Raw genomic sequence first — 14,401 nt, forward strand, 5'->3', positions numbered from 1 at the left:
TAGGTGTTAGAATTCCCATTTACATAGATGAGAAACAGCCCTGAGCATGAGAAACTGGCCCATAGCTATACCAGTTGCTAAATGGCAGAATTAGGATTTGAGACCATCAAACATACCACGGGCCTGTCTGATTCACTCTTCTCACTGCAGCCTGGCTTATAGGTTGCTTCATGACCAGCCTGCCTCTCCAGCCTCACCTCCATTCTTGCTCTCCCTGAATTATTTGTGTCCCCCAAGTCCCCCTGGGCCAGTGCCAGGCTCTTCTAAGTTCCACCTTTGTCTCTCCAACACTCCTCAAAGCTCAGTTCAGATGCCATTTCTTCTGGAAGAATACACCCTGTATACCCCCAATCCGCCTAACCCACCACCAAGGCTGAGCTCCCTCTGGAGTCCCATGGCACTTGCGCTTACCTCTTTCATGGCTGACCAATCAGTGTCATTGTGCTGGACTTCTGTGTCCTTGAGGCCAAAGCTGGGTCAGATTCATTCTCTAGCTCAGAGGCTAGACCATGACCTGGCTCAATTAGGAGTCAAGAATTATTTGTGGGAGGGAAGGAAGGAAGGAAGGAAGGAAGGAAGGAAGGGAGGAAGGAAGGGAGGGAGGGAGGAAGTAAGGAAGGAAGAAAGGGAGAGAGCGAGGGAGGAAGGAAGGGAGGGAGGGAGGAAGGTAGGAAGGAAGGAAAGAAGGAAGGAAGGAAGGAAGGAAGGAAGGGAGGGAGGAAGGAAGGAATCCTGGCCCCCACAGGTCTGTCATACCTCCCTTCCAGCCCTATCTGGTCTGACCTCCCAATACCACCTGACTCTCAGATCCAACAAAGTCACTGATTTCTCTGTCCCCAGATCAGGGGACATATTCCCAGCCTGGGGCAGTAAATTGACCCTTCAGTCAATTTTTAGTCTTCCCAAAGGGCACGATTTGTTGGCTGGTGATCCGCAGTGAATTTTTAATCACAGATCAGCCGCTCCCCCTCCCCCTCCCCCTGCCCCTGACAAGTCTCAGTGCTGCGTGTGCTGAGCACCGGGGACTCTGTTTGCCAAGGATCTGCAGTGAAACTAATCAGGAAGGAGGATTGTTGCTTAAGCCTCTGCACTGGCTGCTGAGCCTCCTGCAAACATTTTTATATGGCAACTGTTCCCTCAGTTCCAGGGATAGTTCAAAGCTGAGAGCACTGAGTTGTAGGCATAGTTTTCTCGTACTGGGTTATCAGGGCCATTATTACCAGGAAGGGCACGGAAGTTAGTGAAATAAAATTTGTAACAGGGGCCAGTGTGGATCTAGGCTTCCCAAGTTATAAAGTCTTTCGTGTGTGTGTGACCTCATTGAACCTTTACAACAATATAGGAGGAGAGATCATTAAAGCTATTATTTTACTGGATGCTTACAAGATGTGTAAGCCAGGCCCTGCACACACTTGCTTTATAAACACTGTCTCATTTATGTCCTCAGCATTATGAGCCAGGTTCTGTTAGGGTTCTTATTTTACAGATGGAACCCAGGAATGTTAAGTTTCTTTCCTAAAGTCATGCAGCTGGGGGATGGGAGGTCTGGAGCTTGAATTCAGATCTGTCTGATAACAAAGGCCATGCTTGACCGCTTTCACAAGCAACATGCCCATTTTGCAGTTGAAAAATTAGTACACAGTAGAACCAGGACAGGATCTGAGCAAAGCTGCAGAGAAATGAGCCTAGGCTCTGGAGTCAGAGAGAATGGGACGGATGTCTTGGCTCTGCCACTTACAAGATGTGTGGCCTTGGGCAAGTTGCTGAGTCTCCGTCTTCTCAAGTGTAAAACGGCACCTGTCTTGCAAGATTGCTTGCTGCAAAACTCCTCAAAATGCTGCTTTGAGAAAATCAAAAGATTTTCACTTGGGCAATCTTCGAGCCTTCCGGAGCAGTAAGTCTTCTAAAGGCGATGAGTCATCACCGGCTCGGGCTCTCTCTGTGTTAAATGTTCATTCACTCAATGGCCACAGGCTAAAAGGAATCATTACTATTGTTGGGCCCTGCCTGTGATTCAGGCACTGTGCTAGGCACTTTCACATGCTCGCCACAGGCCTGCAAGGCAGGGAGTTTTAAGCATCTTACAGGTGATGAAATTGAGGCACAGAGATGTGAGGCGAGGGTCTCAAGGTCTGGTCTGGGGCAGAGGCCAGGTCACCTGGCCCCAGCACCCTCGCTGGCCCATCCTGCCTCTGATTTGTCACAACTGTCAGTCACCTCCGGGAAACCACCTTTCTTTGTTCGGGACATCTGCCCTTGGATGAGGAAATGAGACTAAGTCTTAGACAGCACAGCTCTACTAGGTTAAGAACTTAATTATTCGGCCTTTTATTTTTTACCCTTCAAAATAAAATGCATTCATCATGTGGGGGAAGCGCTTTTTCCTCCTGTTTGCAAATAATATTATTTAGTCTTCTTAGTACCAAAGGGAATTCATTTAGAAGGGAAAAAAAAAGAGGGAAGAGAGAGAAAAAGAAAGGAAGAAATTACTGTGAATAGAAGACCTAGGGGACATAATTACAGAAATACTGCAGGTTCTGCATTAGCTGGAAAATTGCAGCCATTTCATTGTGGGAGTAAAGCTATTTTCTTTTATTTTAAAGTGGATCCTTCACCTTCCAAAGGGCTAATTATGGTGCTGCCTACTTTGTGCTCATAGGCTCCAATATCATCTTTCCAGTAACCACAATGGCAAATAACAAAATTGTGTGTGCGCTCTGGAAGCATCTTCGTGACAGCTCCCATAACAGGTGGGAGGGACACGGCAATCACTCATCTCGTGACTCAGGCCATGGTTTCCATAACTGAGCCCACCACGGACCCTGTCAGAGGCACCTCGTCTAGCTCAGCCAACAAGAATTCACAAAACAAAGCAGGTGGGCGGCAGGAGCTGGGAGGAGGTCCAGGGAGAGTGAGCAAAAGGGAGGGCAACACAATAGCTGTTAAAAAATGAATGCCCTAAAATGATGTTTATGGAGAGTTTTTAATGATGTGGGAGACTGTTTGAAATATGATGCTTAGGAGAAAAAGCAGGATATACAATATGCGGACAGTACGATTTCAACTATGTGAAACATCTATATCTCAATATATAGCTATCTTTATGATATTTGACAATATTTGATATTTAATACATATCAATCACCAGATTCTTTTAATATCCAAATATAACTCAATCCCACAGAAAGGCAGCAATCCAAAGCCTCCTCCTTGAGATGTCAAGGATCTCCTGAGAAAGGGGGGTTTCATTTTTTTAGGGGTTGCCCTTCACCCCCTATTCCAAACCCTCCTCTGGCTCCGTTGTCAATCGCCTCGAGGGATCCCAGCGCTGTTCCACTGGACCCTGCTCCTCTCCCTAAGCCACTTCATCCCTCTCAGGACAAGGACCCATCGTCTGTGTTCCCCAAGACACCAGCAGCATCACGCTGTTTTGTGAAATGGACTTTTACTCTAAAAGTTTGAGGATGGGGCAGTGGCGGGTGCGGGATGGGGGGTGGAATGTTGTACGGCAGAGGGAAGATGCTGAGAGCTAAAAAAGGCTTTAGTCTCTGAAGTTCACTGGATGTGCTGGGCCCCGACCAAACAAAATCAGTTTGGCTTCTTGTCTGACAAAGCAGGCTGACGCTGGTGTCACTGGCTTTCACGTTCTGCCAGTGTGTGTGTGTTCCTGTTCCTCTCTGGTTTTCTGTGTGTCCCTCTCTGGGTCTTTCTGTGTCCCCTGTTCTCCATTCCATCCCTCATTGTCTTTCTCTCTCTCTGGGTGTCCCTCACTTTCTCCCTACGTGTATCTCGGTCTCAGATAACCTCATAGGTTTCCACTCTGTTCACATCCTTCCTTTCCAGAGCCCCCCAAACGGAACCCCTTCCTCTCTGCTTTCAACAGAGGACTAAAAGACTTCTGTCTGATTAGCATGCGGAGCATTCAGAAAACTTTTCTTTCAATGTTTCCCATCCAGACTAGCCAGGAAGAACAAGGGAGGGAAGTGAAAAAGCCCATTAAGGTGTCTTCCCAAACAAATGTCTTCCTTGTCCTTCTGCCCAAACGCAGAAACAGCTTCAGCTTTAAAAATACCTTGCTTTCATCTTTTGAAGGAAATATGCCAAAATTTTAACACTGGCTGTCTTTGAGTGGCAAGAAATGCTTTAGTGTTATTTATTTCTTCCTATTTTTCTGAGTTTTCCAACTTGTCCAAGACAAGCCTGAACTACTTTATCATAATAAAATCTCCCATGTATTATGCACCTGCCAGATACCTGATTTAATCTTCACAACAGCCTTAATAGGTAAATGTTAATATGCCCATTTAGAGGTTCAGAAAGGTCAGGCAATTTGCTCAAGGTCACACAAGCAGAGGTGGAGATCCAACTAGACGTTAGGCCCTCAACCACTAAATCATGCTGCTTGGAGAGGCCCATCCTCTGCTTCACCTGCAGGTGCAGAGGCTTTCCCACACCTGAAATCTCACTAGATCATCTGAGCTGCCTTGCTCGAGTCCTCACTGTAAATGCAAGTGGTTCTGTATGTTATGATTCAAAATATTAGCCTTCTCCGGGGGGAGGATTCTACTTTCCCACATCAGGCCTGCGACCTGTGGGAGGACTATACATCCTGAGCCTGTTGAACTTGAAAGTGGCATATGACCTGCTCAGGTTAACAAAACATGAATGGAAAGGCCATGTCACTTCTGCACCAAAGCAGTAAGAGCCAGAGTATGGTTCTCTGTGTCTTTCTCCCCTCTGCCCCAAGGCAACATCCCCAGGAACGTCCATGTGTAAACACGGAGCAGAGCTGTAGTTGACCCATGATGGACATGTAGCCTGAGCAAGAAATAGATGGTTGTTTTTATAAGCCATTGAGATGTGGGTGTTTGTTACCACAGCACAGCTTAGCCTAAAGCTGACTAACTCCGTATATGCAAAATTTCAAATGCATAGGGGGTCACTAATAGGTTTCATACTTCCTCCTCTTGGAAGCTATAAATAGGGGGAGTCTTGCCCAAAGCATTAGTGTAAAGTTCCACTTGTCCTTTTCAAAAATGATCTTGGGAAAATAATCTCCTCCCCTAGGGTGTATTTCTTCAGCACATTCTCCTGATGGGGCCAGACTGTCAGAATCAGTCCCAATTACAGGCTCTGGAACTGCCCAAGCAGACACAGGCCAATTAGTGCATGGCTCTAAGTCTTAGAGGACCACGTGGAAGGGAGTATTCTGCCCACTCTTCTCCCCTCGAGGAGAACTGAGTCCCCACTGACTGCGGCCACAACTGGAGGCTTGAGGCTCAGGTGCCATCTGGGCAAACAGGGAGCAATAAAGATGGACAGAGGGAAGGCTCGGGGTGGTGCAATCAATTATCAGTTTTGGTCTGAAATACGAGAGCACGCAGCCTTCACCGGCAATCTGTTCTCCCTGCCTTTAGCAAAGCTGCCTTGGAGGGAAGAATGGAGACTTAATCCAAAAGCTGAAGGTTCAGAGGAAAAAGAATTGCTGTTATTGCTGAGGAATAGGCAGGAGAGAGAGAAAACACTACTGCTGCCCCAGGATGAAGCAGTCAAGTGATTTTTCAAAGAATCCCTGGGGGGATGGAGGTGATCATCTCACCCCTAAGTGACTCAGTTGGTAGTTCTGTGGCTGAAGTATCTTTATTCAATTTGTTCTTCTCTCTGGCTGTTTCATCATTCCTGCATTCTTTCACCTGAACCGTCATTCTTTCCTTCCTCATGTCATAATTCATGCACTCTTTCATTCATTCGTTCAGCCAGTGAGACCTCTGAGCACGGCATTGCTCCAGACGCTAGCAGCCTGACCGGCGGACGGAGGAGGTGTGGGCAGGGTCCAGCAGGGGAGGGAAGGACGCAGAGCCAAGATTCACAGCTGAGCTTTTGTGCCTCAGGTTCAAGAACTCAGGGGTGAGGATTTCAGTTTGAACTCTTATTTCAGAGTCTGAGATAGTAATAAAATCTCTCTCTCGCTGCAGACACAGCCCTAACCCCTGCCTCACTGTGCCACAGAGCCGTGAACTGTGTGGGGACCCAGACCAGTCCATGAGCTCCCGTAGACAAAGACTGGTTGGTGGAAGGTGTGACAGACACGGAGATCCACTGCCCAGATCCGCCTTCAGAAAAGACTGGCTTCCCTAGTGGGAGGGGCGTGGCTTCCTGACAGCCTTCCGCTGGTGGCCCCAGTTTTCAACCCAAGGTCGAGTTACTCTCAGGGCAAACCCTAGCCAATGACTAAGCAAAGGGGGTACAGGGGTCTGTACCCAACACAGGTCACCTCTAGTGGGTGATCTGAGCTCCAGAGCTCCACCAGCTGGCAAAGATTGTTGGGTCTGCATCGTGGTCTGCCGGCTGCCCCTGCCAATCCAACTCCTGCCTCTTCTCTTTCACAGGTGTCATTCTCCTGTAAAACTTTTGCACCTTTAACTCCATCTCAGTGTCTGCTTTGTGGAAAACCACACTGGCACAGAAGAGGAAACATGGAAGGGAGGAAGGAAAGCACGGGTTCCTCTCACAGCAGGAGCTCTATGGTCTGAGACCGCGCAGCGTTTCTTGCCAGCTCCTTCTCAGAAGACAGATCAAAGTTGAGAGTTGACACTCCATAAGGAGCCCTGTCATCTCTTTCTAAAGCTGTCGCCATTTAGGAGACACTAGGTTAGTGGGGAAGGCCAGGACTTAGCCCTGTGGCCCTACAGACCAGCTGGGCAGACTGGCGCTGGACAGACTACTCTGAATGTGAGTGTTAGTGTTGACTGTGAAAGGGCCACAGAGCACTCCAGGCTCTCGGGGACCACTGGAGGTCAGGGCCTTGCTGAGGCAGTAAAGTGGAAAGAGCAACATGGTTTGACTGCCAGGACATGGATCATGGAGGGCTGCATGGAGGAGGAGGAATATTTGATCTGAGCCTTAAAGAGCAAGCTTCCTGAGGACACAGGTACAAACCAGGGCCCATGGCCTGTTCTGCACACATGTGTTTAGAAATCAGAGCAAGAACAGGGTATCACTCAGGCCTCTTTGGCTGCCAGCAACAGAAATTGACACTGGATAATGTAAAGGATTTGCAGGGAGGCCACAGGAGAGCTAAAGAACCAGGCAGGAGGCAGAAAGAAACCTGGCAGCTCTAGGGCCCCATATAGCAGGAGCTCTTCAGCAATTCCACCAGGGCACTGCTGTGAAAATGGAAGAATGCCACCATTTTTAGTTGTCTTAGTTTCTCTGCTCGCTATTTAATTTCTAGGGAGAGGCAGAGTGTCCTCCCTGTAGCTAGGGTATGATCTGATGCCTTGATCAGTAGGCCTGGCAAGGCAGGATGCACCGTCCAAGAGGTAAGAAGAGATCCAGGAGAACGTGAGCTCACAGAGCCAAGGGAGAAGTTTTTATAAAGGCGGTGGTGAACATTATCAAAGACAGCATACAGGGCCAGTCAAATGAGGACAAAGATTTACCCACAGGAATTAGCACTCACTAGAATGGTTTTAGTGTGGAGGCAGGGACAGAAGCTGATGCTCTGGGTTGAGGATTCAATGGGAGGAGAGAAGGTGTGAACAGACCACTCTTTTGAGAAGTTTGGATAAGAAGAGAAGGCAAGAGATTGTTTGTTAGAGAGGCCATTGGGTAAACGGTGGATTCTTTTTAGGACAGGAGAGACCTGAGGCTCTTATAAGCTAAGACAAAGGAGCAGAGAGGAGGCAAAGGTGAAAAGACAGAAAAGCATGGCAGTAGTCAGAGCCCTGGGGGGCAGAAGGATGGCACGAGGGCATGGGCAGAAGGGCTGGCCTTTGAACTCTGTCTTTGCCATTGTCATCTGTTCCTCACTGTTCAGAGTATATTATACTTCACAGGTCTTGCTGTCTACTTGCTTAAGAGGATTATTTTAATCTCAATTCAGCCATCAGCTTCTTGAATGCAGGAATTGTGTCTCTGTAAGTAGAACAGGAAAGGTGCTGCATAAGGAATGGAGAGGCCAGAGTTCTAGGACCAATTTTTGTTATCAGATTGGGCAAAGCTGTGTGTTTCTGATACCCAGCTATAGTGGCCTGGCCAAATAGGTTTTTAATTTTCTTACAAAAGAAGAAGTCTGCAGGTAGGCAGTTCAGAGCTGGTATGGCAGCCCCATGGTGTATTTTTACATATCAGACTCCTTCTATTCATCTACTCGGCCAGTGGCTAAATAGTCTTAGCAAGTGACTTTGGAGGTCATGCTTGTCACCTCATAGACTCAAGATGGCTGCTTGGCCTCCAGGCTCATATTCACATTCTAAGACAGAAGAAGGAAGGAGGACAGGGACGAGGAGCTCCTGTGGTTGGAAAGCAAAACCTTCCTACTAATCCCACGCAAACTCCTGTTTCCTTCTCATGGCCATTCCTAGCTGCACAGAAGTCTCCCACTTTAAACTAAATCCATGTTTCATTGTATCCTGGCTTCCCTTCATCCCTGGCTTCCTCCTAACATCATCTTTGGGGGGTCCTTTGAGGGATTTGCCTTTCTCCACCATGAGAGGCTTAACGGAGGAGTAAATTCAGGTGTCTTCCTCTCAGTGACCAAAGTGGAAGGGGTTTGCCAGCACGACCTCAGAATGTCAGGCAAGTGTGTCCTAATCTTGGCCAGTGAGAGGGTCCCTCCCAGGACCTTGGCTCCTGCATGAGTGAAATAGAGAAAAAGTGGCTAAAATTTACTCATCTATCCCTTCAATGACATCCTCACTAGACCATTTCTGCTAAGAGATCATTCCTAGGGTTTTCACTTTCTAGGTTTTCAGAACTGCTTTCTTCCTGCCCCTTTCTAAGCCTGGATTTTCAACCTTCCTATAAATTCTGAAGGCCCGATCCTACCAATAAATTCCCTTCTACTCTGCAGAGACTGTTTCTGTTGCTTGTTTAACAACAACAACAAAAAATTCTGACTTATACTCTCACCCCATCTCTGACCAGCTACATGTGATCTTGAAAAAACCACCTAACCTCTTTGGCTCCTCTCTCCTCATCAAAAAATAATGGGTTAGGGAGCGTCTAGAGGGAGAAGTAGCAGCCGTGATGGATGGGTTCCTCACGAGAACGCCATGTTCACGGACGCCAAGGAGTCAAGCACCGTGTTGGAGCTGAAGCGCATCGTCGAGGACATCCTTGGGCAGTCGCTGGACGAGCAGCGAGCGGCTGTACAAGGACGACAAGCTTCTGGATGACACCTTGTTCAGAGACCTAGATTTTATATGGCCAGTGAGGCCTGAAAACCCTCTCCCTGGTCATCTGGAACAAGATGGAATCTGACAGATGCAGCTGCAGTGCATAATATCCTCAACAACACTGAACATCTGGTGGTCGATAACAAAGTTGCAAGGAGCAGAAAGATATGAAGTTTTCTTTTCATGATACGAGTTTTTGATCTGGATTCACATAGAGGAGTCAAGGAAGTGTTGAACAGTCTCAGAAGATACATAATCAGGCCTCATGGAGAACTGGAACTCAGTAAGAATTCAAGCTGCTCTAGTGGTCCAACAATAATCCTAGTAATGAATTATGCCCATCCCAGTTTTATACTTTCTGTAATTCTTTCTCTACTTCTGTTACTGCTATCAGTTGGCATCAGGGTACCTTCTTCCATTTACTGATGGTTCCTCCTGTCTCATGGCTCCTGTTTATTGCAGACTCTCCATGTGTCTTTCCTTCTGTGCTACTATACCTTCTGTGTCTCTCTTATTTTTATTCAAGTTTCTCAGGAGAAGGGATCTAATCAAGACAGATAATTATGGTTCAGCATGGAGTACCTACAATGAATAGATGTTTAACTCTAGGACACATCACAGGCTGTGTAAGTCATTGTCAGGTCGAGTGCCTTTGGTTTAGGGGTCCTTCAACTATAACAAAGATGTTGGGGTGACATGGTCCAAAACATGGTGACATATATGCATTGGAATTGAGCATCTTTGGTTATGGAGAAGACACTTGAGCTCTTTTTTAGCTTTTGAAAAAACTTAGGTAATTAATAAAGAAATTATCAACCAAATTGTTCACCAAAAATACAGCACATAATTGTTAAATTTAGAACTTCATTTGCATGAGATTGAGAATAGCTTCAAAAAAAAAAATAAAAGCTAATTTGGCTGTCCTGTCACTCTACAGGAAGTCAGGTATAAGTACCCTAGAATTTTATAACTTAATAATTATAAGGGGATATAAGATGGTCTTACCCAAACCTCTTATTTTGCAGTTGAAGAATAGGCTAAGTGAATGGTCCAAGATCACACAGCTGATTAATGTCTAGCTGCTGCATTATGAGGGACAGAAAACATTTTTCCTCTAGATTCTGTGTTTTAGAACACTGTGAGCAACACTTCTGCATGCTTACAGGAGAATCCTATTAGTTTCGAGTGATTACTTTACCACTTAAAACCCTTAATCAAAGAAGGGTCACAGAATTCATTTGAGTTACTGACAAATTGCTGAAATAGCTATTTTTCTCCAGATTAAAAATGCTTAAATTCATATATTCCTCCATGTTGTTTATACACACTAAAGAAACTTTAAATTATAATGCCATTTTACATTTTTCAAAGGATGTGATCTTACTGTGAATCACAGCATCAATACAATTCATAATTACTCTTTCTTTTTGGTTTATTTCACGGGCCACATTGAATCTTTGCAAAGATACATGCAAGGTCTTAGGCCAGGAATCAGTAGCATTGGAGGATTTCACATACTCTGATTACCCTTTATTATAGACATTGTTATTTATTTGCTCCCAATTACCATTCTGTAATTTTACCTTCCATGGAAAATATATCACATTAAGCCAACCTTTTAAAGCACAAGAAATTAAATCAAGCTGGGAAAAAATAATAATAATAATAATAATGGGTTATTACTAAAGTGCTTTCCGACGTGAACGATGCATTATGACTTTGACCTCTTTCAGAAGGCCTGCTTTGTACCAAGTGGGCCCCGATGGACAGCAGGATTAGAGTTTTAGCAACAGGGGTAGAATATAAAAGCTCCATCAGGAAAGATAATTTACAGCACTGAGGTGCTGCAACTGGAACATTCCTTAGACAATTAAGCCTAGGTAGGTGCTCACCAAAACCACTCCACTGCTAGTGGCACCAGTGTGCAATGTTCTCATTAGCAAACAGGCACCATTCGGTATCATCTTGCCATGATGTCAAGGACCCACTTACCAATTCTATGGTTTCAACTGTTCTTGATTCCAAGACTGCTTCATTGCACCACTGTAAAACCTGTTTTTCAGGGAGTCTTTGTTTGCACCTTAAAGTCCTTTCTGCAGCAGGCATGCATCTGCCTTACAAGACTTCAGAATATAGGACAGAGGACTCTGTAAAATCGTAGTCCGTACATTCAAGGAAAATTTACTTTGTTAGAACAGTGGCCCGAGTTTGGCCTTATGTTCTAGCAAAAGCTCATTGCTTAGCTGCATTTAATAATCCATGAAACATTTCTGTGTGAATTGTGTGGCTGCAAAATGGGTAAAAAAAAAAAAGTGGGAAGCAGGAATAAAAAATTGGCAGAAAATAAAAATTAGTGAGATCTTAAATATTTGATCAAGGCCTCTATTTCCAGGTAAGCAGTTACCACCTTGGGCCCTCAGATGCCAGCAGAAGCCACAGAACACCATTCTGAATTATTAAAATAACCAGGGGAAACTTTTTTCTACTTAGTACTTTTAAATGAGCATGTAGCCTTTTAAGCTAACCTTTGTGTAAATATTTAACACAGGATTGGGTCAAATGTAAAAGAGCCAAAGTTCTCAGTCTAATACTCATCTGTAATTATGAATCAGATTATATAATGCATCTCAACCACTTCATTTTATTTTATTTTTTTCTCTCTCTGCTCCCACAATTCTTCCCAACTTGAGAGGAATCCAATCTGGATGAGTTGAAAGTCTGCATTCTAAAATATTTTCGAACTGTATGTTTACTGATTTTGTTTCTATTTTTCATTGGTTCAATGCATTCATTCATTCGACAAATATTTCTTGACTACCTACGAAGTGCCAGGCACTGTTCTAAGCGTGGGGATAGGGTATTCCTTGACAGTCCAGTGGTTGGGACTCCGTGCTGTTTCCACTGCAGGGGGCATGGGTTCCATCCCTGGTCAGGTAACTAAGATCCTGCATACCACGTGGTACAGCCAAAAGGAAAAAAAAAAATGTGGGGATATATCAAGGAACAAAATATATAAAGACTCAGCCCTTTGGGGACCTTGCACTTAAGTGAGGGAGACAAATAAGAAAGAGATAAAGATTCCAATGACAGATAATAAGTGCTATGAAGAGGGTGGTATGGGAGTGCTGGTTGTTTATGTCTGAGGTAGGTGGCCTGTTAGAAAGCTAAGGAATTGGGCAAGTTACCTTGGGAGTTGGGGGGGTATACCATTTCGGTCAGCGAGAACAGCAGTGCAGCGGCTCTGTGGTGCAAACAGGCCCAGTGTGTTCAAGGAACAGCAGCAAAGCCAAGGAGACTGGGGGTGAGGAGTGGGCGCTGTCGGGAGACAATGTCAGGGAGGGCTTGTCAGAGCAGATCTTGTGAGGGCCTTGAAGGCCATTGGGCAGAACTTGGTGTTTTATGCTAATTGTGGTGGAAGTGACTGAGGATGTCTGAGCATGGGAGTGCTGTGGACTGACTCATATTTCAAAAGGATCACTTTAACTCAGTAGTAACTATGGCCAGTGGAGCCAGGTTGACCAAATGGTGGCTTCTCGTGGAGGCTTGCTTCAATGGCCAAGTAAGAAAGACTTCACATTGGCATTATCTGTTCATTGCCTATGAGAAAACATCCATCTTTTGAAGTCCTTAAAGAGATTGGAAAGGTTGCCCTCTCTGATCGTTTTAAAAGTCCACCAGTCTCCTTTTTTTACATTTTACTTTCACCAGCAAGAACTTGACCTTTCTGAGAGCTCAGAAGGTAAGGTTATGGTCTCATCTAACCACAGAGGCTGACCCAGCCTGCAGTCCCATCATGATCTGTCCGAAAGCAAGTCTTCCAGAATGTCCTCAGGTCACACCTGTAGGCCTGAGACAGTATGCAGAAAGTGCTTCATCAGGACACCATTAGGTGACAGAAGGAAGCTGCAGAATGGTTATAGCTTGATCTCATTTGGTAACCACATTTATATGCCTAGAACTAATTTGTAAAATGTTCAAAATGAGCTAACCTGTCAGTTCCAGTTTTTTCCCTTTAGAGACCTCCCACCTTCAGCTCTTTCTTGGGTTGGATAAATCTGAGCCACTTTCTTTACATGTTCTTTGTTTTCTAGAATTTTCCTGAAGGATCAAGCTCCAATTATCTGTAACAGTAGCTGCCTTAGTAATGCATCTTTTATTGGACTCCTAAATAAAACACTTGCACTTGAATCCTTGTCTCAGGTTCTGCTTGTAAGGGACCCAAACTGAGATGTAAAATCCTCCTCCTTCCTGAGGTGGCATTACCTGGCCACTTTCTTGACTCTAATGGCAGATAGGATTCAGGAGAAATAAAACTTACCCATATAAAAAAGATAAAAAAAATATTATCCCTGCTATACCCATGATCCAGGAGCCCTGTGTGCCCTCAAGCAAAGGGCATGACTCTCATGTAGATAGTCCCTTATCTAGAGTATTAGGAGCTAGTTGTCTCCCCCAAATGGATTTCTCAACCACAGCCTTTTGCCCCTCCTTGATTTGGGATAAGTGAAGTTATTATGGTTATTATGTGAGGTTCTTACCTCCCACCACTAGGAGGCACTACTTCATACCTGGGAAGCTAGGCTTCCTCCTAAACCAAGCCTTAATCTTCACTATCCCAGGGAAAGAAGCATCCCTTGCATGGAGAAGTCATTGCCCATCTCCCTCTTGCTCTCTGTGTCCAGCCTCTCCTTCCCTGGGTCAGGGCCCTGACTCAGAATGATTTAGCCCTTGATTTGAACCCAACCTGTGGTACCAATGCTACACACAGATTTTAAGTCCCTAACCTTTCTCACAAGCCTCCCACCCTGCTGGGAGACAAACCGTGTTATGAATAAGAGCCCGTCCGAAGATCATTATCCTTGAATTTTTTAAAATCTCAGAGTAGGAATGGCCTTTCTAAGTATGATACAAAATCCAGAAGCAATAATAAGAAAAGAGCAATAAATTTGACCACTATTTAAAATTTCTGAGTTGTTAAAAAAAAATAGGGCTGTAAAAAAGGGAAAAAAAATCCTCATGTGTATACCTATGAAGCCACTTAATCCTCCCCAAAAAGTTGTTGCCTCCAATTTTGCAGAAGGGTCCTGAGGCTTTGGGGAGGTAAAGTGACTTTGCCCAATGTCACCTTGTTGAGGCACATTTCACACTGTAAGGGAGTCACTTCTGATTCTTGGGAGCTGGACGAGGGAGGAAGGAGAGGGAGCAGGAGAGACGTGAGGCAG

Source organism: Balaenoptera ricei, chromosome 4 (genome assembly GCF_028023285.1).
Source record: "Balaenoptera ricei isolate mBalRic1 chromosome 4, mBalRic1.hap2, whole genome shotgun sequence".
Taxonomy (NCBI): domain Eukaryota; kingdom Metazoa; phylum Chordata; class Mammalia; order Artiodactyla; family Balaenopteridae; genus Balaenoptera; species Balaenoptera ricei.